We start from the raw sequence: 24,316 nt of genomic DNA, 5'->3' as shown, positions 1-24,316 counted from the left end.
TATCATGAATTATGCTTATGATTCTCAGAGATGGCCAGAGGTGTCTTCTTCATGGGTTACATTTTTGTTCCCAAGGTATCTCTTTTTCAAAGTGATGCTCTCAATTCTGCCAAAGTCCCTCGTGTAGTGAATTCTTTATGTCCAGTCCTGTAATTTCCTTGTCAATATACACATGCTTTTGCTGTGTTGGGGAAAGACTATGTTATTACTGACCCCGGCACGATACCAATTTTTACAATCTTATGCTGAAATAGATTTTTCTGACAATTAGGGCAGTTAGGCAGGCTAGACAGAGTGCATGATCTTGGGCCCTAATGTTAATAAGATGGCCAGGCTATCTGCCTGTCTGTTCATATCAATCTCAACATATCTTTGAATGTATCATTGAGACATGGAAGCAACTTACAGGGGCCTCCCCAAGACCCTGAAAATAAGGAAAATGAAATCGCTACCTAAAAGTTAAGCTAGAAAATCAACAAGCTATGGATGAGAACAGAACTATGCAGATTCACTTTGAAGAGACTGAATTACAAAAGAACAGCGGAGTCACATATTCGTTGTCTAATTTTGTGAAGTATAAATGTAGTAAAAAAAAAAAAAAAAAAAAAAAAAGAACCACGCTGGCAGCAAATTGCCAAAAGTTAACTCATGTTGATAACAGTTGGTGGGAATATGGGTGATTATTACTTTACTTCTTTGAACTTTATTTTTTTAATTTCAAAAAAAAGAGAAAAAACAAGACTGAGACAGAGACAGACAGACTTAACGGCTGCTATGAAAAAAGGCCAGACAGTAGCCTGATTGACAGTGTTAACACAGTAGAAGAAAGAATGTGTCAGTCAGGGAGTGGGGGCCGTGGGCTGTCAGTCATGAAAGCAGATGAAAAGGAGAAAGTCACAGAGAAAGACAGTAACACTAATCAGTGCCCTTCTACCAAGAAAGAAACTGCCTTCTTGGGCTCTGGGCTAGGCACAGAGGCAACACAGCAAAGTGGTTATAAGTGAGATCCCAGATCCAGACTGATTAGAGTTCATATCTCATGCCCACTGCTCCCCAGCTTCATGACCCTGGGCAAGTGGTTATACCTTTCTGAGCCTCAGTTTCTGTCTATAACATGGGAATTTTAATAACGGTACTTACCATATAGGGCCATTGTGAGAATAAAAGGAGATAATTTATATATTCAGTATGGTGCCTGACACACAGTAATCTCTCCATAAATGTTAGCTATTATTATAATATTTTATTTATGATACCCTATTTACAGAGATATATTTTAACATGATGCCATAATTAGATATTCAAAGCTTATACCTTGGGCTGACATTGCTTCCATGGTCACTAAGCGAGCTTTGGATTATATTTTGTCTTCCTATGTTATTTATCAGTAGGGAGATTATATGAGGATCTGTCACCTCATGAATTATATGTATCATTATAAATGGGTTACATATATTATATATGTCATTGCAAATGGGTACACTAGTGTTCAGCTTTATTCCAGCAGTCTTTGGAGGGTTTGATAGTGTGGGTTCAATCAATCTGGAACATTATCAAATTGAGTTTTGAGCCTCCAAATCCTGGGCATTTTAAAATTTTAAACATGGCCCTCTGTGAGCTTGGTTGAAGTGAATCCACCTCTGAGGGCCAGAATCCGGACCTAATGAGGTTTCCTAGCAGCCAGTCTGCCAGCATCCTCCCACCAATTAACTCCCTCTGTTTCTACACAAAATTGTGCGGGATAAAACCAGAAACTCATTTCATATTTTCTGTGTATGTTTGCTTGAGTCCTATGCTTTGTGCATATCCTATATGAGTTTATACAGTGCCTTAGTAAGATACTACATTATATTGTTACTGAAGTTGATGTGTAATATCAGCCAACTAGTAACTATGGGGAAATAGCACAGAATTATGGAATTACAATGCTTGAAGGGAACTTAACACTCAGGTAGTCCTATCTCCCTGAAGGCCAGAGAGGAAAAATGACCTATCCAGGATGACAGGCGGTTTATTTGAGACAGCAATATACTCATATAAAAGCATAAAAATTTTTCTGAATTACTCATCAAAGCAGAGATAAAGGACTGAAAGAATGTATCAGAAACCCAAAACAGAACCCAAAGATGAAGGGTCCACCTCATTATTATTCTGTCACATGGAAAATATTCCATGGCTAGAGTCCTTCACTCTGCTCTTTTATGTTCACTTTATTGGCTTTTTCCTTCGTTCTGAAATTTTTCCTGGAGAAATAACTGTCACTAGTGTTCAAGAACTGACTCTTCATGAACTAGGTCAAATTAAAACATGGTTCTGCTCCTTTTCCAAGACATTTTGTTCATCCTAAAATGCTTTTCTTTCTTCTTTTTTCTTAAAAGGGGACTGCCTTCTACATAGTGCTCCCATTTTATTTGCATTTCCTTCTCAATTTTCAGTTAGTTCAATTACTTATTTATTGAGTCCTTTTCTTTGTCTAGTTTTGTGCTTCTTTGTCAATTGGTACTGTTCTTCACATTTGGTATGCAGGCCGCCTGGACTCTGCCTTCATGACTAACTCATGCACTCTTTTAATAAAAATAAAAATTTTCACGCTCAAACCCCATCTGTACTAAAAATGCAATAATTAGCTGGGCGTGGTGGCGGGCGCCTGTAATCCCAGTGGGAGGCTGAGGCAGGAGAATCTCTTGAACTCAGGAGGTGGAGGTTGCAGTGAGCCGAGATTGCACCATTGCACTCCAGCCTGGGCAAGAAGAGCGAAACTCCATCTCAAAATAATAATAATAATAAAAATAAAAATTTTCTACCCCCTTTTTGTTATGTGAAATTTCAGTAACAGTGAATATGCCACTTCAAACTGCCTTCCTCTTTCCTTCTGCAAGGACAATGTCTAGTCTCCTGTATCAGGCATTAGAGAGGAATGCTTCAGAGCTCATTTTGAATTCCAGCTCTGCACCACTTACTAGTTGTGTGGCTTTGAGGAAGTTGCTTCTGCTCCCTGAGCCTCAGTTTTCTCACCTATGAAGTGGAAATAATCATAATAATTAAATAGTAATGTAATTAATTAATAAAATGTAAGGGGCGCTTGGAATAGTGCCTGGTCCAAATGAATGTGCTATGCTGTTATTAGTTCTTGTTACTACTGTCATCATTGTTCTTGTTACTGTTATTTAGTCATCATTATAAAACTGGTCTTCTGACATCACGTTAACCATGATACTCAACCCAGATTGTCAATATCAGCACTGTCTCCAGTAATGCCATGGCATTCTTAGGACAAAATAAACTTTCATTTTAATTTAATGAAAAAGGAGCATATAACATTTTAGGGGGTGGGGTATGATGATACCATCAACCCAAATGAGCTGATGAAAGAGACATGATTCCAGGGAGGTTGGGACCTATCATGGTGAATGAATTCACCTGGTTGTTTGTCGGGAGCAGACCTTTCTCCGTGTTGGTATGTGCTGGCATGATGCACCACACCAGCACCTTTGTTTATGATCAGTAGTGACATATGTCTGCTCAAATAAATTAACATTCTTGTCTGGTCCAACTCATTTTGAGAAAACAGATTTGCAAGCCAGTGTGTAAGCTGACCCATATAACCCCTTAGCTTAAAAAAAAATGTACTGTATACCATTGTAGTTTTACTCTAACAAGCATTGAGCGATGGCAGGCAAACTTTTCTTTAGTTTAGTTTTTTTCTTTTTATGGCTACATCGACTGACTTCTACCTGGCGTTCTTTGAGAGGCACGTGGAAAGGAGACTGAAAACTAAATACAGGAGAAGGAAAGGGACACAGGGAAAAGAGGCATATTGGAATTTGTCAGCGTCTCTGAATACTGGTGTCTTGTTCTATAGTAAAACCTCAGATCTGAGCAATTCTAAAGAGCTTAAACACAGCATAGGAATGGAGCAGGCTAATTATGGGTCTATTACAGGGGCGATTTGAACATCATTTACATTAGTATTCCAATGACACATTGACATGATGGCATGCCAAGACCACACAGCACTAATATTTCCTTCCTCCCTCTCTGCCCAGAGAATTTATAGCCTAAGGAGAATATAATAGAAAACAATTTACTTCTCTAGTTTGGTTTTGGTCATTCCGGGCCAGAGGCATAGACTGTAGTGACTTCCACATGCAGATTTGGGAAAGTGACAAACTTGAATTTTAATTCATCTATTTGTGGTGTGTTTCAAACCTAAACAATACCATTTTGAGGGGTTTGGCCTCATCTTTCTTTCCTTAAACAAACAGAATTTTCAGTGATGTCAACTTCACTATTCTAGACCCCATGAGATGGAATTTAGTGTTTGGGTCAGGCTAGTGAGGTTAGCTGAGGAGACACAGTGCAATTGTGCCATGTCTTCCTTTGCACTGGAATTGGGGATGCCTCCAGGCCCACACAGAGGGGCCCTCAGGCATGTTTAAGGAAAGCGCTAAGCAACAGGATCAGACGACCTCATTAGGGAAAGTGACTGTAACTTGTATTTTAGAGATTTTGTTTAAAATGCCCAGTCTCAAATTCAGCCTTTTCCAGGCACATTGCCAAATTACAGCAATGGACCATTTTTCAAATGCCCATTTAAAATAAGCGGTCTTGAATGTAGCACTGTGACAAAAGATCCTTTTGGCAGAAAGCCACTTTAGACATTAGATTACTCCGAGCAGTATTTTAAAATAGTGCCCGGGACTTTAAGTAATTCAGGTGCTGTTTCCTTTGAACCCAGAAAATGTCAGTATACCGAGAGCAGACATAAATGGGGCAGGCCTGGCCAACAGCTGGATTTCCTTTTCCACAGATGGATTGAGCCCTCATAGTGTATACTGTCCCTTGTCCATCTGTCTGAATGGAGTTATCTTCCTCTGATTCACTCCTTCCCCCATCCCCTCCCAGATTTAAATGGGGGTGAGAGATGGGGGAGTTACGAGGAAAGAAACTTATTGTGAGATATTGAGGGTGAAACTCCTAGAAGAAAATAGAAGAACAATCCTGCTACGAGGTGGATTCTGTGCTTGCTCTTCCCTTTTTATCTGGAATAGCAATTGGGAGGTAGTGACAAGGGCTGCCAGAGGTTTGCTAAAGAGATTTCTGAAATAATAGGTTTTGGTCTTGTGCAAATAAAGACCTGTAGTTTGTTAGGAGCTTGGGGACAAATGGTAGCAAATGGACAAATGGCCCCATCTCTGATCCTGCAAGTCACCGAGGTAGCAGTGGGTGGCTTGCTTTCTGTTTCTAGCTCAGGACTTGGGACTTTCTAGGAGATTCTAATATTGCATATGAACCTTGCCAGAGGTGCTCGGACAACACAAAATAGAGAAGCTGAATCAAGCATTTATACTTGTGGGAGTGGTTGCTTGTCTTTCTGACCATACCCTCTCTTCTTCCAGGTTAATTCTAGGATTACTTTCATTGCTGGCTCTCCATTTTTATAACTTCTTATTGAACTGGTTTCCACATTTTGTTAAAATAATCAAGTGTTCAAGAATGTTCAGAAGGTCCAATTTCATTAGGTCATCTGGTCCTTAATCATGAACCTCATATGTGATTTTTTTTTTTTTTTTTTGACAGGGTCTCCCTCTGTCACCTAGGCTGGAGTGCAATGGTGGGAACATGGCTCACTGCAGCCTCGACCTCCTGGGCTTGAGCAGTCCCCCTGCCTCAGCCTCCTGTGTAGCTGGGACCCCAGGCATGCGCCACCAAGCCTGGCTAATTTTTTGATGTTTTGTAGAGACAGGGTCTCACTATGTTGTCCAGAGGCTGGTCTCAAACTCCTGGGCTCAGGTGATCCTCCCGCCTTGGCCTCCCAAAGTGCTGGGATTACTGGCATGCAGCACTGCACCCAACTGTGATTGTTTTATAGTACAATACAGGCAGCTCTTGTGACCAAGTCGCTGCTTTGTGGAGAAAGGTTTCTTAAGCCAAGCACCCTGCATGTGTGCTCTTACATGCAGGGTATCTGGCATTTCATATACAGAACTGTTATTTGTATGTCCTTTATATATTTGAATCTTAATAAATCTTGTCCCTTTTAAAAAAAAATCCAGTTAAGCTTTGAATAAAAAAGATGTTTCTCTAACTCATTTCTTCGACTTTGCACTAGGCTTTTAGGCTCTTCAGATAGTTGCTGAAGTCCCTAACAACTGCTGTAGACCAGAACTAAGGTGGTAGCTAAGCCTCAGAATTTAGCTGGTTTGGTGCAAATAGGTACCAAGTAATATTTTATTTAGGCCTACATAGATTAGATGACCTGCCTCCTAGATCACACTGGTATTATAGTATTTTTTCCAGTTTATTGAGGTGTTATTGACATACAAAAAGCTGTACATATTTAATGTGTGCAATTTGATGAATTTGGAGATAAGTATATACTCTTGAAGCCTTCATCATAATCAGTGCCATAAACATATCCATCTTCTCCAAGAGTTTCCTCCCATCCTCTTAATTTATTATTTTCTTTGTGATAAGAACACTTGACATAAGATCTATGCTCTTGGCAAAATTTTAAATATATACAGTATCATTGACTATAGGCACTATTCTGTATGGTAAATCTCTACGACTTCATCTTGTGTAACTGAAACTTTGTACCCATTGAATGATGATACCTCTCTGTTTTGCTCTCACCCAGGCTCTGAAAACCACCATTCCTCTCTCTGTTTTGATGAGTTTGACTATTTAAGATTCTTCAGATAAGCAGTACCATGTAGTATTTGTCCTTCTGTGTCTAGCTTATTTCATTTAGCATAATGTTCTCCAGGTTTATCCATGTTTTTGCAATCAGCAGGATGTTCTTCTTTTAAAAGGCTGAGTAATATTCCATTGTGTGTATATGTGAGTGTGCATGTGCATGTGTGTGTGCATATGTGCGTGTAACATTTTCTTTTCTTTCTTTCTTTCTTTTTTTTTTTTTTTTTTTTTTTTGAGACAGTGTCTTGCTCTGTCACCCAGGCTGGAGTGCAGTGGCGTGATCTCGGCTCACTGCAGCCTCTGCCTCCCAGGTTCCAGTGATTCTCCTGGCTCAACCTCCTGGGTAGCTGGGATTACAGGTGCATGCCACCACACCCGGCTAGTTTTTGTATTTTTAGTAGAGACGGGGTTTCACCATGTTGGTCAGGCTAGTCTCGAACTCCTGACCTCAGGTGATCCACCCACCTCGGCCTCCCAAAGTGTTGAGATTACAGGTGTGAGCCACTGCGCCCGGCTGTAACATTTTCTTTGTCCGTTCATCCGTCAAGGGACACTTAGGTTGTTATCTGTGTCTTGGCTATTATGGATAATGCTGCAATGAACATGGGAGTCTGGGTATCTCTTTTTCTACTGCCTCCCTCCATTTTAGATGTCAGTAGAACTGGCTCTTTATCCAAAAATTAAGGAGGGGAGAAGGGGGTACAGTGGGGTATGAAGGAGGAGAGACATCATAGGTAGTGTTCAGGTATGTATATACTCTAGTTTTGGATACATGACAATAATTTTCTTTTTAAGCAAAGGCAATGTCAAAAAGAGGCTGCAAAGACCTGCTGGAAAAAGGAGAAAAGTTTTGCTTCATGAAAAGGTCCATGGAGTCAATCTTTACTTACTCTTGAGTTCTTCCTGGAGAGTGAATTCTTTACTTTAGGCACTTGATGCTCAGTAAATTGTGAAACTCTTCCCCCTCTGCGTGTAGGCATTAGAGACTTTTGGAGATACATCCAGAATTTATCAAACTCCTCAGCAATCAAATAATAATGACAAATTACATGGTTGCTTTAGTGCCCTGATGGCCTTGTAAGACAACTGGGAGAAACAGAGACTAACATGCCCAGCTAGACCAGGAACTTCATTAGAGCAACACAGCTATTTTCCTACCGGCTGACTTATTTTGTCAGGTTATAACCTTAATCCTGGAGATTTACCACCCCCCCGCCCCTGCCACCCTATTTTCTCACACAGACTCCCTAACACACACGTACATACAACTCAGTTCTAATGTGGACCCAAAAATCATTTTATAATGTTTATAGAATATAAGAGCAGTTGGCTGAAGGTGAAACATTCCTTCTTTTGGGCAGGCTCAGGGGAAAGCTGCATGGTTGAACTTTGCTTGTGTGCCACCCCTGCCCACCTGCCATTGAATTTGGCTGGAGTCCCTGTGGTGGTGGTTACCTTCCTGCTAAGTCTTCGCCTGCTTCCGGAGCCCATTGAGTACACCTGAGCAGCTCTCTTCCCCTTAGTTAATTATGCCAGCCTTCAAGAGTCCCCTGGCCTTCATCCTCCCTGTGTTTCATGTGTTGGAATACCCTGCAGGAAACTGAGTCCTAAGAAACTGTCAAGATCTTGGCCCTTGAGCCTTGTTTCTGCCAGTACCCCTTTGAACGAACTGCGACTCAAGGGAGAGCCTGGCCTTTTTTCGAAGGCTAGCTTTCCAATTAAATAGCAGAGTTTTGTGGTTAGAGTTGAGAGCTCTGAGATTTCATACCTGTATCAGTAATCTCTAGGAAATGCACAATATTGACCTCTTTCACTTATTTTCTTATAATTTCCATTTCATCATGACTCTAAGGCAACACGGGTAATGCATTTCTCGGGAATTATTGTTGTTGGTAAGTAGTTGGAATCATTCAGATTTTTGCATTGTTCATCACATCTTACCCAAGTTGTAGAGTTATTTTCCTGAAATATTTAGTAGACCCAGTGTAGCCAAACAGCTGAGGTATTAAGTTTACTTAGAGTCAAACCAAAAGGAAAAGAAAAAAGAAAAATAGACAAACTACCTATATCTGGAAGCATTGTTACATAGTAATTTAGTAGGTAAGCTCTGGATTCAAACTGCTTGTATTCACATCTTGGCTGTTCTACTTACTGTCTGTATAAGTTTTCTAAGTTACTTAACTTCTCTGTGCCTCAGTTTTCTTATCTGTAAAATGAAAACAATACTATACTCACCTCATAGGGTGGTTCTGATAATTACATAAATTAATTCACATAAAACACTTGAAACGCAGCCTGGCAGATGGTAAATGCTCCAAGGATGCTAGTTCTTATTATACCTAAAGCTAATCTTGAAGTGCTCTGCAATATTTGCCCTTGAGAAGATGGACATAATGGAAAAAATATTGGACAAATAGGAGTTCTGTGTTTCACTGCTGCCACCATCTACTACATAGCTATATGATTTGGAGCCAGTCTTAGTTTCGGTTACCTCATCTGTGAAATTGGGATAATAATGTTTCCCTTAGTGACTGTTCAAACACATGCATACACCAGTACACATACACACATGCTCACATTCAATGATAGAGAAAGACAGAATTAAGTTAGAACACAGATTTTTAAAATCTGAAATTACATGAGGCATTTTACAGATATGGTGATCTGTTGCCATGTATACTATGTATACTTAAGCTGTAAAAGAGTCCCAGAACAAAATAGATTAATACTTTTGTATCTATATGGTATTTTATGGTTTTCAAATGAGATAGGCCATCTTGTATTTATCACAGCTGGCTATAGCTGGCTATTGCAAGCCTTTAAGACCCAGGAATAAGTTGTTTGCATATTTTATTCACAGTCTAGCAGAGAGTGTACACTCAGTAAACATTAAATCGAAAAAATGTATTTACACAAGTGCAGTAAATCTAATGAGACAGCAAAGATGCCTCAAAAATGGTCTTTAAGTAGTTTTTTAGCAAGTGGTTAATGTTGCTGACTTTACCTAATGTCAGGGGCCTATGATAATTTAGGTCCCAAACAAGTTGAAATTTGTATTGGACACATCTTTAGAGACTATGGTATGAGTCACCAAGGGAAGCAATAGCCCAAGCCTTTGGGGCTTGGGATTGCTTATCTCAGATCTACCTTATCATTAACAAGAGAGTAGGCAGTGAGTCTTATGGCTCTCTATCTGTAAAGAGTCAAAAGAAAATTGTTACAATGAGTGCTCAGTTAGTACTTGTTAAGTATATGAATGATTAAGGCTTTGGGAGGGGGTATGTGTTTAAATGTTAAGCCAATTCAGATATGATACTTCTCATTAATGATGGAAAGGAGGGCTGGAATGCACCTTCCAATAACAACGGGGAAGAGGAGTCTGTTGCTTTTGTAATTACTGAAGCTTTGGCTGTAAAGCACTTGCAGAAATAAAAAGTGCTATGGAAATCTTTAATAACAGTTACAGACACAATGCTCTCAATAACAATGGTTGCATACACTACTGGCAATTGACCTTTCTTAGGATATTAATTTAGTGTCTAAGTGATTTAAGAGGGAAAGAACAGCATATAAGAGCAAGGCTATGTTAAATGCACACATTAATTGTCCTAATAATAACACAAAACGTCCCCTAGATGTTTGGCTCTTTCTTTTCAATGACTACAGGATATTGAAAAGAAATACAGGTTTTTTATTAGATAAAGGCACTACCAGAATGTTTGCATTTAAACCTTTAAGTGCAGCTATTCCTTCTTAAAGGTGCAGAATCTTTCATTCAATACTTACTCGAAAGCCTATTTTTATTTTCCTAAGCTATGGTTAGTAATAGTAAGTGCTTGAGAGAAGAAACTCCTTAGCCTTGATTTGTGGAATTATGGTCATACACTATTAAAAAATTCACAAGTTGAGAAAACAATAGCCAGATGTAGAATATATGTTAGTGATTTTTTTTGGTCTAGCTAAGATATACTCCACTCTTTGCATGGCTGTTTGGAGTAATCCATGTCCTCTCCTCATAAACTCTTTGGAGAATGACCTTTTTTAAAAAAGAAAAGTTTTTAATTAAATAGAATGATTTGGTGAGTCCTGGGGGCCTTTTAACTACTCAGTATGTGGATTATTGGAAGAACTGTAGTAGAACTTTACTTCTTTGGGTACCATCAGGCTTTCTTTTGTAAAGAATGAACTAAAAAATCTAAGAATGTGATCCTGATACTTCTTTGTAGGTGTCATTTCTTAGCCGTGAGAATGTTGAATAAGTAAGACTATTTTCCAATCAACCAAGAATTAGCTGATCCAAATGAAATCCTGGGAGACAGAGAAGAGTGAAAAAAGGCTAAGGATCATGACTTATAACAGAAATAACTCATCGAGATGACAGCGCAAAAAATACTGATCCCCAAGATTCTCTTACAAGAACCAGAGTTATTCTTGGTGTGTCCACAGTAAAACGGGTTTCTAAACCCTAGTGGCTTTTACAAGACAAACTGTTCTTAAAGTTTTATCTATTTAAGAAACAAGTTTTCATGTGGGATTCTCCTACAGTGTTCTGTTTAGCTACTTTCCTGCTTTTTCAAGGGTGTCTTTTTCCTGAACCCAGTGTGAAACCAGACACGTTCTGAGCGATGATGAAGGTAGCCTTATTAGCAACTCCCTAATTTTAACATTGTTACATTTGACTCACATTTTTAAGATGTGGAAAAAGGTGAAAAGATGGAAGATTTTGGAAGGATCATATACATAGATTCAACCAAGGGCATTTTTTCTAATTTCAGCTTTTATTTTAGATTCAGGAGATACATGTGCAGGCTTGTTATATAGATGTATTGTGTGATGCTGAGGTTTGGGGTATGATTGATCTCATCACCTACATACTAAGCATAGTACCCAGTAGTTAATTTTTAAACCCCCACCCCTGTAGTTCCCAGTTTCTATTCCTTTTTATTTTTTTATTTTTTTATTTATTATTATTATTATTATTATTGTTATACTTTAGGTTTTATGGTACATGTGCGCAATGTGCAGGTAAGTTACATATGTATACATGTGCCATGCTGGTGCGCTGCACCCACTAACTCGTCATCTGGCATTAGGTATATCTCCCAATGCTATCCCTCCCCCCTCCCCCCACCCCACAACAGTCCCCGAAGTGTGATGTTCCCCTTCCTGTGTCCATGTGTTCTCATTGTTCAATTCCCACCTATGAGTGAGAATATGCGGTGTTTGGTTTTTTGTTCTTGCGATAGTTTACTGAGAATGATGATTTCCAATTTCATCCATGTCCCTACAAAGGACATGAACTCATCATTTTTTATGGCTGCATAGTATTCCATGGTGTATATGTGCCACATTTTCTTAATCCAGTCTATCATTGTTGGACATTTCGGTTGGTTCCAAGTCTTTGCTATTGTGAATAATGCAGCAATAAACATACGTGTGCATGTGTCTTTATAGCAGCATGATTTATAGTCCTTTGGGTATATACCCAGTAATGGGATGGCTGGGTCGAATGGAATTTCTAGTTCTAGATCCCTGAGGAATCGCCACACTGACTTCCACAAGGGTTGAACTAGTTTACAGTCCCACCAACAGTGTAAAAGTGTTCCTATTTCTCCACATCCTCTCCAGCACCTGTTGTTTCCTGACTTTTTAATGATTGCCATTCTAACTGGTGTGAGATGGTATCTCATTGTGGTTTTGACTTGCATTTCTCTGATGGCCAGTGATGGTGAGCATTTTTTCATGTGTTTTTTGGCTGCATAAGTGTCTTCTTTTGAGAAGTGTCTGTTCATGTCCTTTGCCCACTTTTTGATGGGGTTGTTTGTTTTTTTCTTGTAAATTTGTTGGAGTTCATTGTAGATTCTGGATATTAGCCCTTTGTCAGATGAGTAGGTTGCGAAAATTTTCTCCCATTTTGTAGGTTGCCTGTTCACTCTGATGGTAGTTTCCTTTGCTGTGCAGAAGCTCTTTAGTTTAATTAGATCCCATTTGTCAATTTTGGCTTCTGTTGCCATTGCTTTTGGTGTTTTAGACATGAAGTCCTTGCCCATGCCTATGTCCTGAATGGTAATGCCTAGGTTTTCTTCTAGGCTTTTTATGGTTTTAGGTCTAACATTTAAGTCTTTAATCCATCTTGAATTGATTTTTGTATATGGTGTAAGGAAGGGATCCAGTTTCAGCTTTCTACATATGGCTAGCCAGTTTTCTCAGCACCATTTATTAAATAGGGAATCCTTTCCCCATTTCTTGTTTTTCTCAGGTTTGTCAAAGATCAGATAGTTGTAGATATGTGGCATTATTTCTGATGGCTCTGTTCTGTTCCATTGATCTATATCTCTGTTTTGGTACCAGTACCATGCTGTTTTGGTTACTGTAGCCTTGTAGTATAGTTTGAAGTCAGGTAGTGTGATGCCTCCAGCTTTGTTCTTTTGGCTTAGGATTGACTTGGCAATGCGGGCTCTTTTTTGGTTCCATATGAACTTTAAAGTAGTTTTTTCCAATTCTGTGAAGAAAGTCATTGGTAGCTTGATGGGGATGGCATTGAATCTGTAAAGTACCTTGGGAAGGATGGCCATTTTCACGGTATTGATTCTTCCTACCCATGAGCATGGAATGTTCTTCCATTTGTTTGTATCCTCTTTTATTTCTTTGAGCAGTGGTTTGTAGTTCTCCTTGAAGAGGTCCTTCACATCCCTTGTAAGTTGGATTCCTAGGTATTTTATTCTCTTTGAAGCAATTGTGAATGGGAGTTCACTCATGATTTGGCTCTCTGTTTGTCTGTTATTGATGTATAAGAATGCTTGTGATTTTTGTACATTGATTTTATATCCTGAGACTTTGCTGAAGTTGCTTATCAGCTTAAGGAGATTTTGGGCTGAGACAATGGGGTTTTCTAGATATACTATCATGTCATCTGCAAACAGGGACAATTTGACTTCCTCTTCTCCTAATTGAATACCCTTGATTTCCTTCTCCTGCCTAATTGCCCTGGCCAGAACTTCCAACACTATGTTGAATAGAAGTGGTGAGAGAGGGCATCCCTGTCTTGTGCCAGTTTTCAGAGGGAATGCTTCCAGTTTTTGCCCATTCAGTATGATATTGGCTGTGGGTTTGTCATAGATAGCTCTTATTATTTTGAGATACGTCCCATCAATACCTAATTTATTGAGAGTTTTTAGCATGAAGGGTTGTTGAATTTTGTCAAAGGCCTTTTCTGCATCTATTGAGATAATCATGTGGTTTTTGTCTTTGGTTCTGTTTATATGCTGGATTACATTTATTGATTTGCATATATTGAACCAGCCTTGCATCCCAAGGATGAAGCCCACTTGATCATGGTGGATAAGCTTTTTGATGTCCTGCTGGATTCTGTTTGCCAGTATTTTATTGACGATTTTTGCATCAATGTTCATCAAGGATATTGGTCTAAAATTCTCTTTTTTTGTTGTTTCTCTGCCAGGCTTTGGTATCAGGATGATGCTGGCCTCATAAAATGAGTTAGGGAGGATTCCCTCTTTTTCTATTGATTGGAATAGTTTCAGAAGGAATGGTACCAGCTCCTCCTTGTACCTCTGGTAGAATTCGGCTGTGAACCCATCTGGTCCTGGACTTTTTTTGGTTGGTAAGCTATTGATTATTGCCACAATTTCAGCTCCTGTTATTGGTCTATTCAGAGATTCAACTTCTTCCTGGTTTAGTCTTGGGAGGGTGTATGTGTTGAGGAATTTATCCATTTCTTCTAGATTTTCTAGTTTATTTGCGTAGAGGTGTTTGTAGTATTCTCTGATTGTAGTTTGTATTTCTGTGGGATCGGTGGTGATATCCCCTTTATCATTTTTTATTGCATCTATTTGATTCTTCTCTCTTTTTTTCTTTATTAATCTTGCTAGCGGTCTATCAATTTTGTTGATCCTTTCAAAAAACCAGCTCCTGGATTCATTAATTTTTTGAAGGGTTTTTTGTGTCTCTATTTCCTTCAGTTCTGCTCTGATTTTAGTTATTTCTTGCCTTCTGCTAGCTTTTGAATGTGTTTGCTCTTGTTTTTCTAGTTCTTTTAATTGTGATGTTAGGGTGTCAATTTTGGATCTTTCCTGCTTTCTCTTATGGGCATTTAGTGCTATAAATTTCCCTCTACACACTGCTTTGAATGCGTCCCAGAGATTCTGGTATGTTGTGTCTTGGTTCTCGTTGGTTTCAAAGAACATCTTTATTTCTGCCTTCATTTCGTTATGTACCCAGTAGTCATTCAGGAGCAGGTTGTTCAGTTTCCACGTAGTTGAGCGGTTTTGAGTGAGATTCTTAATCCTGAGTTCTAGCTTGATTGCACTGTGATCTGAGAGATAGTTTGTTATAATTTCTGTTCTTTTACATTTATTGAGGAGAGCTTTACTTCCAAGTATGTGGTCAACTTTGGAATAGGTGTGGTGTGGTGCTGAAAAAAATGTATATTCTGTTGATTTGGGGTGGAGAGTTCTGTAGATGTCTATTAGGTCTGCTTGGTGCAGAGCTGAGTTCAATTCCTGGGTATCCTTGTTGACTTTCTGTCTCATTGATCTGTCTAATGTTGACAGTGGGGTGTTAAAGTCTCCCATTATTAATGTGTGGGAGTCTAAGTCTCTTTGTAGGTCACTCAGGACTTGCTTTATGAATCTGGGTGCTCCTGTATTGGGTGCATATATATTTAGGATAGTTAGCTCTTCTTGTTGAATTGATCCCTTTACCATTATGTAATGGCCTTCTTTGTCTCTTTTGATCTTTGTTGGTTTAAAGTCTGTTTTATCAGAGACTAGGATTGCAACCCCTGCCTTTTTTTGTTTTCCATTTGCTTGGTAGATCTTCCTCCATCCTTTTATTTTGAGCCTATGTGTGTCTCTGTACGTGAGATGGGTTTCCTGAATACAGCACACTGATGGGTCTTGAGTGTTTATCCAATTTGCCAGTCTGTGTCTTTTAATTGGAGCATTTAGTCCATTTACATTTAAAGTTAATATTGTTATGTGTGAATTTGATCCTGTCATTATGATGTTAGCTGGTTATTTTGCTCGTTAGTTGATGCAGTCTCTTCCTAGTCTCGATGGTCTTTACATTTTGGCATGATGTTGCAGTGGCTGGTACCGGTTGTGCCTTTCCATGTTTAGCGCTTCCTTCAGGAGCTCTTTTAGGGCAGGCCTGGTGGTGACAAAATCTCTCAGCATTTGCTTGTCTGTAAAGTATTTTATTTCTCCTTCACTTATGAAGCTTAGTTTGGCAGGATATGAAATTCTGGGTTGAAAATTCTTTTCTTTAAGAATGTTGAATATTGGCCCCCACTCTCTTCTGGCTTGTAGGGTTTCTGCCGAGAGGTCCGCTGTTAGTCTGATGGGCTTCCCTTTGATGGTAACCCGACCTTTCTCTCTGGCTGCCCTTAACATTTTTTCCTTCATTTCAACTTTGGTGAATCTGACAATTATGTGTCTTGGAGTTGCTCTTCTCGAGGAGTATCTTTGTGGCGTTGTCTGTATTTCCTGAATCTGAATGTTGGCCTGCCTTGCTAGATTGGGGAAGTTCTCCTGGATAATATCCTGCAGAGTGTTTTCCAACTTGTTTCCATTCTCCCCGTCACTTTCAGGTACACCAATCAGATGTAGATTTGGTCTTTTCACATAGTCCCACATTTCTTGGAGGCTTTGCTCGTTTCTTTTTATTCTTTTTTCTCTAAACTTCCCTTCTCTCTTCATTTCATTCATTTCATCTTCCAGGGCTGACACCCTTTCTTCCATTTGATTGCATCGGCTCCTGAGGCTTCTGCATTCTTCATGTAGTTCTTGAGCCTTGGTTTTCAGCTCCATCAGCTCCTTTAAGCACTTCTCTGTATTGGTTATTCTAGTTATATACATTCTTCTAAATTTTTTTCAAAGTTTTCAACTTCTTTGCCTTTGGTTTGAATATCCTCCCGTAGCTCGGAGTAATTTGATCGTCTGAAGCCTTCTTCTCTCAGCTCGTCGAAGTCATTCTCCGTCCAGCTTTGTTCCGTTGCTGGTGAGGAACTGCGTTCCTTTGGAGGAGGAGAGGTACTCTGCTTTTTAGAGTTTCCAGTTTTTCTGCTCTGTTTTTTCCCCATCTTTGTGGTTTTATCTACTTTTGGTCTTTGATGATGGTGATGTACAGATGGGTTTTTGGTGTGGGTGTCCTTTCTGTTAGTTTTCCTTCTAACAGACAGGACCTTCAGCTGCAGGTCTGTTGGAGTACCTGGCCGGCCATGTGAGGTGTCAGTCTGCCCCTGCTGGGGGGTGCCTCCCAGTTAGGCTGCTCGGGGGTCAGGGGTCAGGGACCCACTTGAGGAGGCAGTCTGCCCGTTCTCAGATCTCCAGCTGCGTGCTGGGAGAACCACTGCTCTCCTCAAAGCTGTCAGACAGGGACATTTAAGTCTGCAGAGGTTACTGCTGTCTTTTTGTTTGTCTGTGCCCTGCCTCCAGAGGTGGAGCCTACAGAGGCAGGCAGGCCTCCTTGAGCTGTGGTGGGCTCCACCCAGTTCAAGCTTCCAGGCTGCTTTGTTTACCTAAGCGAGCCTGGGCAATGGCGGGCGCCCCTCCCCCAGCCTCGCTGCCGACTTGCTGTTTGATCTCAGACTGCTGTGCTAGCAAACAGCGAGACTCCGTGGGGGTAGGACCCTCTGAGCCAGGTGCGGGCTATAATCTCCTGGGGCACCGTTTCCTAAGCCCGTCGGAAAAGCACAGTATTCGGGTGGGAGTGGCCTGATTTTCCAGGTGCCGTCTGTCACCCCTGGAAAGGGAACTCCCTGACCCCTTGCGCTTCCCGAGTGAGGCAATGCCTCGCCCTGCTTCGGCTGGTGCACGGTGCACTCACCCACTGACCTGCGCCCACTGTCTGGCACTCCCTAGTGAGATGAACACGGTACCTCAGATGGAAATGCAGAAATCACCCGTCTTCTGCGTCGCTCACGCTGGGAGCTGTAGACCGGAGCTGTTCCTATTCGGCCATCTTGGCTCCTCCTCCCCAGTTTCTATTCTTGCCGTCTTTATGTCCATGAGTACCCAATGTTTAGCTCCCACTTATAATCAAGAACATGTGGTATTTGGTTTTCTGTTCCTGCATTAGTTTGCTTAGGATAATGACCTTCAGTTGCATCCATGTTGTTGCAAAGGAAATGATTTCATTCTTTTCTATGGCTGTGTAGTATTCCATGGTATATATGTACCACATTTTCTTTATCCAGTCAACCATTGATGGGCACCTAGGTTGATTCCATGTCTTTGCTATTGTGAATAGCGCTGTGATGAACATGTGAGTGTATGTGTCTTTTTGGTAGAATGATTTATTTTCCTTTGGGTATATACCCAGTAATGAGATTACTAGGTTGAATGGTAGTTCAACTCTTAGTTCTTTGAGAAATCTCCAAACTGCTTTCCACAGTGTCTGAACTAATTTACATTCCCACCAACAGTGCACAGGCATTCCCTTTTCTCTGCATCCTCACCAGCATCTGTTGTTTTTTGACTTTTTTTTTTTTTTGGGAAACTGATGTTTATTTTTTGTCAACCTTATTTCCATGTTGCTTAAGAGCTGATATAAGAACAGCTTAAGACTAAGCAGTGGTTGCTCCTACCCATTCAGTGGCCTGAGCAGTGGGAGCTGCAGACCAGTCTTCCGTGGCAGGCTGAGCACTCCAGTCTTCAGTAGGGAGCTGCTGAATAGGCACAGAGGGCCCCTGCACGCCTTCAGACCAGTCTGTCACCTCAGGCTGAGTAGCAGTGAACTCAGGAGCTAGAGCAGTCCATTCACTTTGAAATTCCTCCTTCATCACAGCCTTTTCAGCAGCAGTCTGCTATTCTTTTTCAGTCTCTTCAGGATCTCTGTAGAAGTAGAGATCAGGCATGACCTCCCACGGGCGTTTGCAGGAAATGGTACCGCGCGTGTGCAGAACTTCCTGAGCCAGCATCCACCACATCAAACCCACTGAGTGAGCTCCCTTTTTGTTGCATGGGATGGCAATGTTCACATAGCGCAGAGGAGAATCTGTGTGACACAGAGCAATGGTGGGAAGATTAACATAAGATGCCTCTGTGAGAGGCTGGTGGTCAGCCCTGGGGTCAGTAACCACAAGAAGCTGTGGCTCCTGAAAGGCTGCCTGGATCTGGTTAGTGAAGGTTCCAGGAGTGAAGCGGCCAGCAATTGGAGTGGCTCCCATGGCAGCAGCAAACTTTAGCACGGCCCTCTGGCCAGTATTCCTGGAGGATATGACACTGACATCAGCAGGGTTTTCAATGGCAACAATGGCACGAGCTGCCAGCAGAAGATTCTCCCTGGTCCTCTTCAGATTTAGGATGTAGATGCCATCACTTTTCCTTTTATAGATGTACTGTTTCATTTGGAAGTCAAGGCTGGTGCCACCTAAGTGGGTTCCTGCTGCAAGGAACTTAAGGACACCCTCCTATTTCATTTGCAGGACATCAAGGGCTCCGGACGTTGTGAAAGTTTTCCTCTGAGTTAGGACAGGAATCCCGAAAAACGCTGTACGGACCCCTCTGTGGGCAGTGCGGAAAGGCTGTTGTTTTTTGACTTTTTAATAATAGTCATTCTGACTGGTGTGAGATGGTATCTCATCGAAGTTTTGATTTGCATTTATCTGATGATTAGTGATGTGGAGCATTTTTTTTCGTATGTTTGTTGGCTACTTTTATGTCTTCTTTTGAGAAGTGTGTGTTCATGTATTTTGCCCGTGTTTTAACGGGGTTGTCTTTTGCTTGTTCAAATGTTTAAGGTCCTAATAGATTCTGGATATTAGACCTTTGTCGATGCATAGTTTGCGAATATTTTCTCCTACTCTGTAGGTTGTCTGTTCACTCTGCTGATTGTTTCTTTTGCTTTGCAGAAGCTCTTTAGTTTAATTAGGTCCCACTTGTCAATTTTTGTTTTTGCTGCAATGGCTTTTGAGGACTTACTCATAAATTCTTTCCCAAGGCCAGTGTCCAGAATGTCAACCAAGGGCTTTGACCACTGCTAGGGAAGACAGTGTTGAACTGCTAATGAGTCCCTGGCAAGGTGTTTGCCATTTATAAACATAAACATTTCTGTAGTTGCTACTCATACTTATGAGAAAACATTGTTGAAATGGTATTTTTTCTTTAAGTGGTAGGCATAGCTCCTCTGCCTCCTTCTCCTTATTTATTTACCTACCTATTTGTTTTTATCCTACTTTGTCCCCAGAGGAATTTAAAGTGCTCTACAAATATGTGCATAATAAATGTAAGATGCAATGCAACTGAAATACATAGGAACTATCAGGCAAAGGGGAACGTAAGATGGAGCTAGGTGTAAGGTTATGACACAAAGTACATAATGAAGTTTATTATGCTTGATAGAAGCAGACCATAAATCTGGCCCTAAGCTTTCTAGTAATAAATGTGAAGAGGGAAAAATGATGAGTTACCCGAATTATGGTGTCCAGAAGGTTAAAATAAACTAGTTGTTCAGGAAAGCTAATGGTGGGTAAACAAGAAGAACTAGTTGGGCTAATGAGTTGGTCAATTGTTGCAGACTCATACATTTTCTAGTAGTTAGAGATATTCACTTCTCATTTCTGAGGACCCTTTGAGTGAATTATTTTAATTGTTCTCTCTGATCTATAATAGCCTTTAGGGAAATATCTGTATCTATCTATCTCTCCATCTATCTATCAAATGACATATGTAATAGCCTGTGAAAAGCATATATTTCTTCTTTCTTTCACTCATTCCTCTATTCCTCATTGATGTACATTGAATTTAGAAGCCTAGTGTGTGAAATTTAAAAAGCAAGACTGTATATATTTACAGGCTGGTCATGGATCTGCACAAATAAATTGCTTATATTTAATAGCAACTTATTTCTCAGCTTTGTCCATTCTAGTTAAATTAATGTGAAACATAAAATGCCAGAAAAATCTGACAGAAATTGGAGCAACACTTTTAGTGTTTTCTCTATTATTTAGTTTTTAAAATGTGAGGCTTTTCTTACAACCTTAACTTGCAGTTTCTATGTGGCTGATTTCTCAAAAATCATTTAGTATTTAAAAATAACATTGAAATGTGTTACTTATTTGGCTGTTTTGGTCCATTAACCTTTTCCAGTGGTTTTTTCAATTAAAATTACGTTGATGCCATATGGCATCTATTGTATGTGAAAACTCCCTAACTCATGAAAGAAATGTCAAAGCAGATTGAGGGGGAAAAAGAGGGAGTGATTTAACACTCTTCAGTGGTTCTAGTCACTAGTTCCATCAAGGGCTAATTTCCAAGGTCTAGTTTTTTTTAAAAAAATTTAGAAGATTAATAGACCTTATTTGTTTAGAACAGTTTTGGATTTAAAGAAAAATCGAGCAGTTAGTACAGAGTTTCTGTGTACTCCCTCTTCCCTGCACAGGACTTATTCTATTATTAACATTATTAGCATTCGTTTGGTACATTTGTTATGATTAATGAACCAATATTGATACATTATTATTAACCAAAGCCCATATGTTTACATTAAGGTTCATTCTTTGTATTGCACGGTTCTATAATTTTTTACAAATGCATAATGTCTTATGTCTTTCATTAGAATATCATACAGTATAGTTTCACCATCCTAAAATCCCATGCCTCACTTACTTTCCCATGTTCTCCTCTCCCCTCTCAAATCCCTGACAACCATTGATCTTTTTAGTGTCTCTATAGTTTTGCCTTTTCCAGAATGTCATATGGTTGGAATCGTATAGTATGTAGCCATTCAGACTAGCTTCTTTCACTTAGCAGTAGACATTTAGAGTTCCTTCATGTCTGTTTGTGTCTTAATCTCTCATTTCTTTTTATTACTGAATAGTATTCCAGTGTATAGATGTACCACAGCTTATTTATCCTATTGAAGGACATCTTGCTTACTTCCAGTTTTGGTGATTATAAATAAAACTGCTATAAACACTAGGTTTTGTTGTAGACATGAGTTTTCAAATAAATTGGGTAACCACCAAGGGGCACAACTGCTAGATCACATGGTAAGAGTATGTTTACTTTTGTAAGAAACTGCCAAGCTTCTTTATAAAGTGGCTGTACCATTTGTATTAATATTCCCTCCAGCAATGCATGAGAGTGCCTGTTGCTCTGCCTCTTTGCCATCATTTGGTGTTGTCAGTGTTATGAATTTTAGCCATTCTAATGGCTTTGTGATGGTATCTCATTGTTATTTTAATTTGCAGTTCCCTAATAACATATGATACTGAATATCTTTTTCTAGTTTTTTTTCCCCGTCTGTATATCTTCTTTGGTGAGATGTCTGTTCAGATCTTCTGCCCATTTTTTAATTGGGTTGTTTTCTTACTGTTGAATTGCAAGTGTTCTTTGAGTGTTTTAGATACAAGGCCTTTATCAGATATGTGTTTTGCAAATATTTTCTCTTAGTCTGTGGCTTGTCTTTTCATTTTCTTGACATATGCTTTACTCTTCATTCTCTTAACATTGCAGAATGGATGTTTTTCTGCTCAGTGCCCGATAAGTCTGACTAATCAATTTTCAACTTCATGGATTGTGCTTTTACTGTTATATCTAAAAACTTACTGCTAAACTTAAGGTCAGTCACCAAGAACTCCCACTTTACATTCTATAAGTTTTATAGTTTTGCATTTTATATTTATGTCTATGATATATTTGACTTAATTTTATGAAAGGTGAAAAGTCTATATCTAGAGTCATTTTTTTGCATGTGGATGTCCAATTGTTTCAGCACTATTTGTTGCAAAGATTATTCTTTCTCCATTGCATTGTCTCTGCTCTTTTGTCAAAGATCAGTTGATTATTGTATTTGTGTTGGTCTATTTCTGGGCTCTGTATTTTGTTCCATTGATCTGTTTTTCAATTCTTTCACCAATACCAAGCTGTCTTTATTACTGTACCTTGATGGGAATTCTGGAATTCAGGTGATGCCAGTCCTCCAACTTTGTTCTTTTGCAGTGCTGTTACAGCTATTCTGAGTCTTTTGTGTTTCCATATAAACTTTAGTATTGATGTCCACAAAATAAATTGCAGGGATTTTGATTGGGATTCATTGAATTTATAGATCATGTTGGAAAGAATTGAAAACTTAATAATATTGAGTCTTTCTATCCATAAACATGGAATATCTCTTCATTTATTAAGATATTTTTTATTTCTTTTACCAGAGTTTTGTAGTTTTCCCAATCTGTACACCTTTTATTTCCTTTTATTGTCTCATTGCAGTAGCTAGTACTTTAAGTATAATGTTGAATAGGAGTGCTGAAACAGGGACATTCTTGCCTCGTTCCTGATCTTAAGGGGAAAGCATGCAGTTTCTCATCATTAAGCATGATGCTAGCTGTAAAATTTTTTGTGGACGTTCTTTATCAGGTGAAGAAGTTATCCTCTGTTTCTAGTTTGCTGAGAAATTTATCATGAATGATGTAGGATATTGGCAGGAAAAACAGCAAATGTTTTTCCTGCATTTACTGATATGATCATATGATTTTTCTTATTTGGGCTGTTGATGTGATGGATTACATTAACTGATTTTTTCCCTAGTTTTCTTTATTTTTTTATTTTATTTTAAGTTTCAGGATACATGTGAAGGATGTGTAGGTTTGTCATATAGGTACACGTGTGCCATGGTGATTTACTGTGCTTAGCAACCCATCACCTAGGTATTAAGCCCAGCATGCATTAGCTATTTTTCCTAATGTTCTCCCTCCCTCCCTGCCTCAACAAGCCCCAGTGTGTGTTGTTTACCCCCATGTGCCCATGTGTTCTCATTGTTCAATTCCCACTTACAAATGAGAACATGCGGTGTTAGGTTTTCTGTTCCTGCATTAATTTACTGAGGATAACAGCTTCCAGCTCCATTCATGTTACTGGAAAGGACATGATCTTGTTCATTTTTATGACTTCATAGTATTCCAAGATGTGTACGTACCACATTTTCTTTATGCATTCTATCACTGATGGCCATTTGGGTTGATTCCATGTCTTTGCTCTTGTGAATAGTGCTGCAGTGAACATACACGTGCATGCGTCTTTATAATAGAATGATTCATATTCCTTTGGGTGTATACCAAGTAATAGGATTGCTGGGTCAAATAGTATTTCTGCCCCTAGGTCTTTGAGGAATCACCACACTGTTGTCCACAATGGTTGAACTAATTTACATTCCCACCAACAGCGTAAATGCCTTCCTGTTTCTCCATAGCCTCACCAGCAACTGTTGTTTCTTGACTTTTTAATAATTGCCATTCTCACTGGTGTGAGATGGTATCTCATTGTGGTTTTGATTTGCATTTCTCTAATGATCAGTAATCTTGAGCTATTTTTTCATATGTGTTTTGGCTGCATAAAAGTGTGCAAAGGACATAAACAGAAACTTCATGTGATATGACCAATTTTACCACAGATCCTGGCATGTACCTTGCAGTTACTTCATAAATATTACTTTTCTTTCTTCCGTTAAGGTACCTAAGCTTGAAAACAAGGACCATTTTTATTCTAACCCATTGTGAGGCATTTATACCAGGAACATAAAAAGTTCTTAAGTATTTGCCATTCTTACGGTGCTGGAAAAACTGCCTTGAAAAAAAATAACCTGCTTCTATAAGGACTGC

At 39.5% G+C, this 24,316-nt stretch overlaps 1 protein-coding gene and 1 pseudogene across 1 annotated transcript in view; one reads left to right on the top strand and one right to left on the bottom strand.

The window, feature by feature from the left end:
- GPC3 (glypican 3) overlaps positions 1–24,316 on the top strand; it is a 463,650-nt gene that overhangs the window by 210,877 nt on the left and 228,457 nt on the right. The window lies entirely within an intron of this gene.
- Positions 18,284–20,245, bottom strand: LOC129025411 (small ribosomal subunit protein uS2-like; annotated as a pseudogene).

Source organism: Pongo pygmaeus, chromosome X (assembly GCF_028885625.2).
Source record: "Pongo pygmaeus isolate AG05252 chromosome X, NHGRI_mPonPyg2-v2.0_pri, whole genome shotgun sequence".
NCBI classification, from domain to species: Eukaryota; Metazoa; Chordata; class Mammalia; order Primates; family Hominidae; genus Pongo; species Pongo pygmaeus.
Note: the sequence above shows the minus strand (reverse complement) of the source record. Positions and strands in the feature narration are given on the sequence as shown.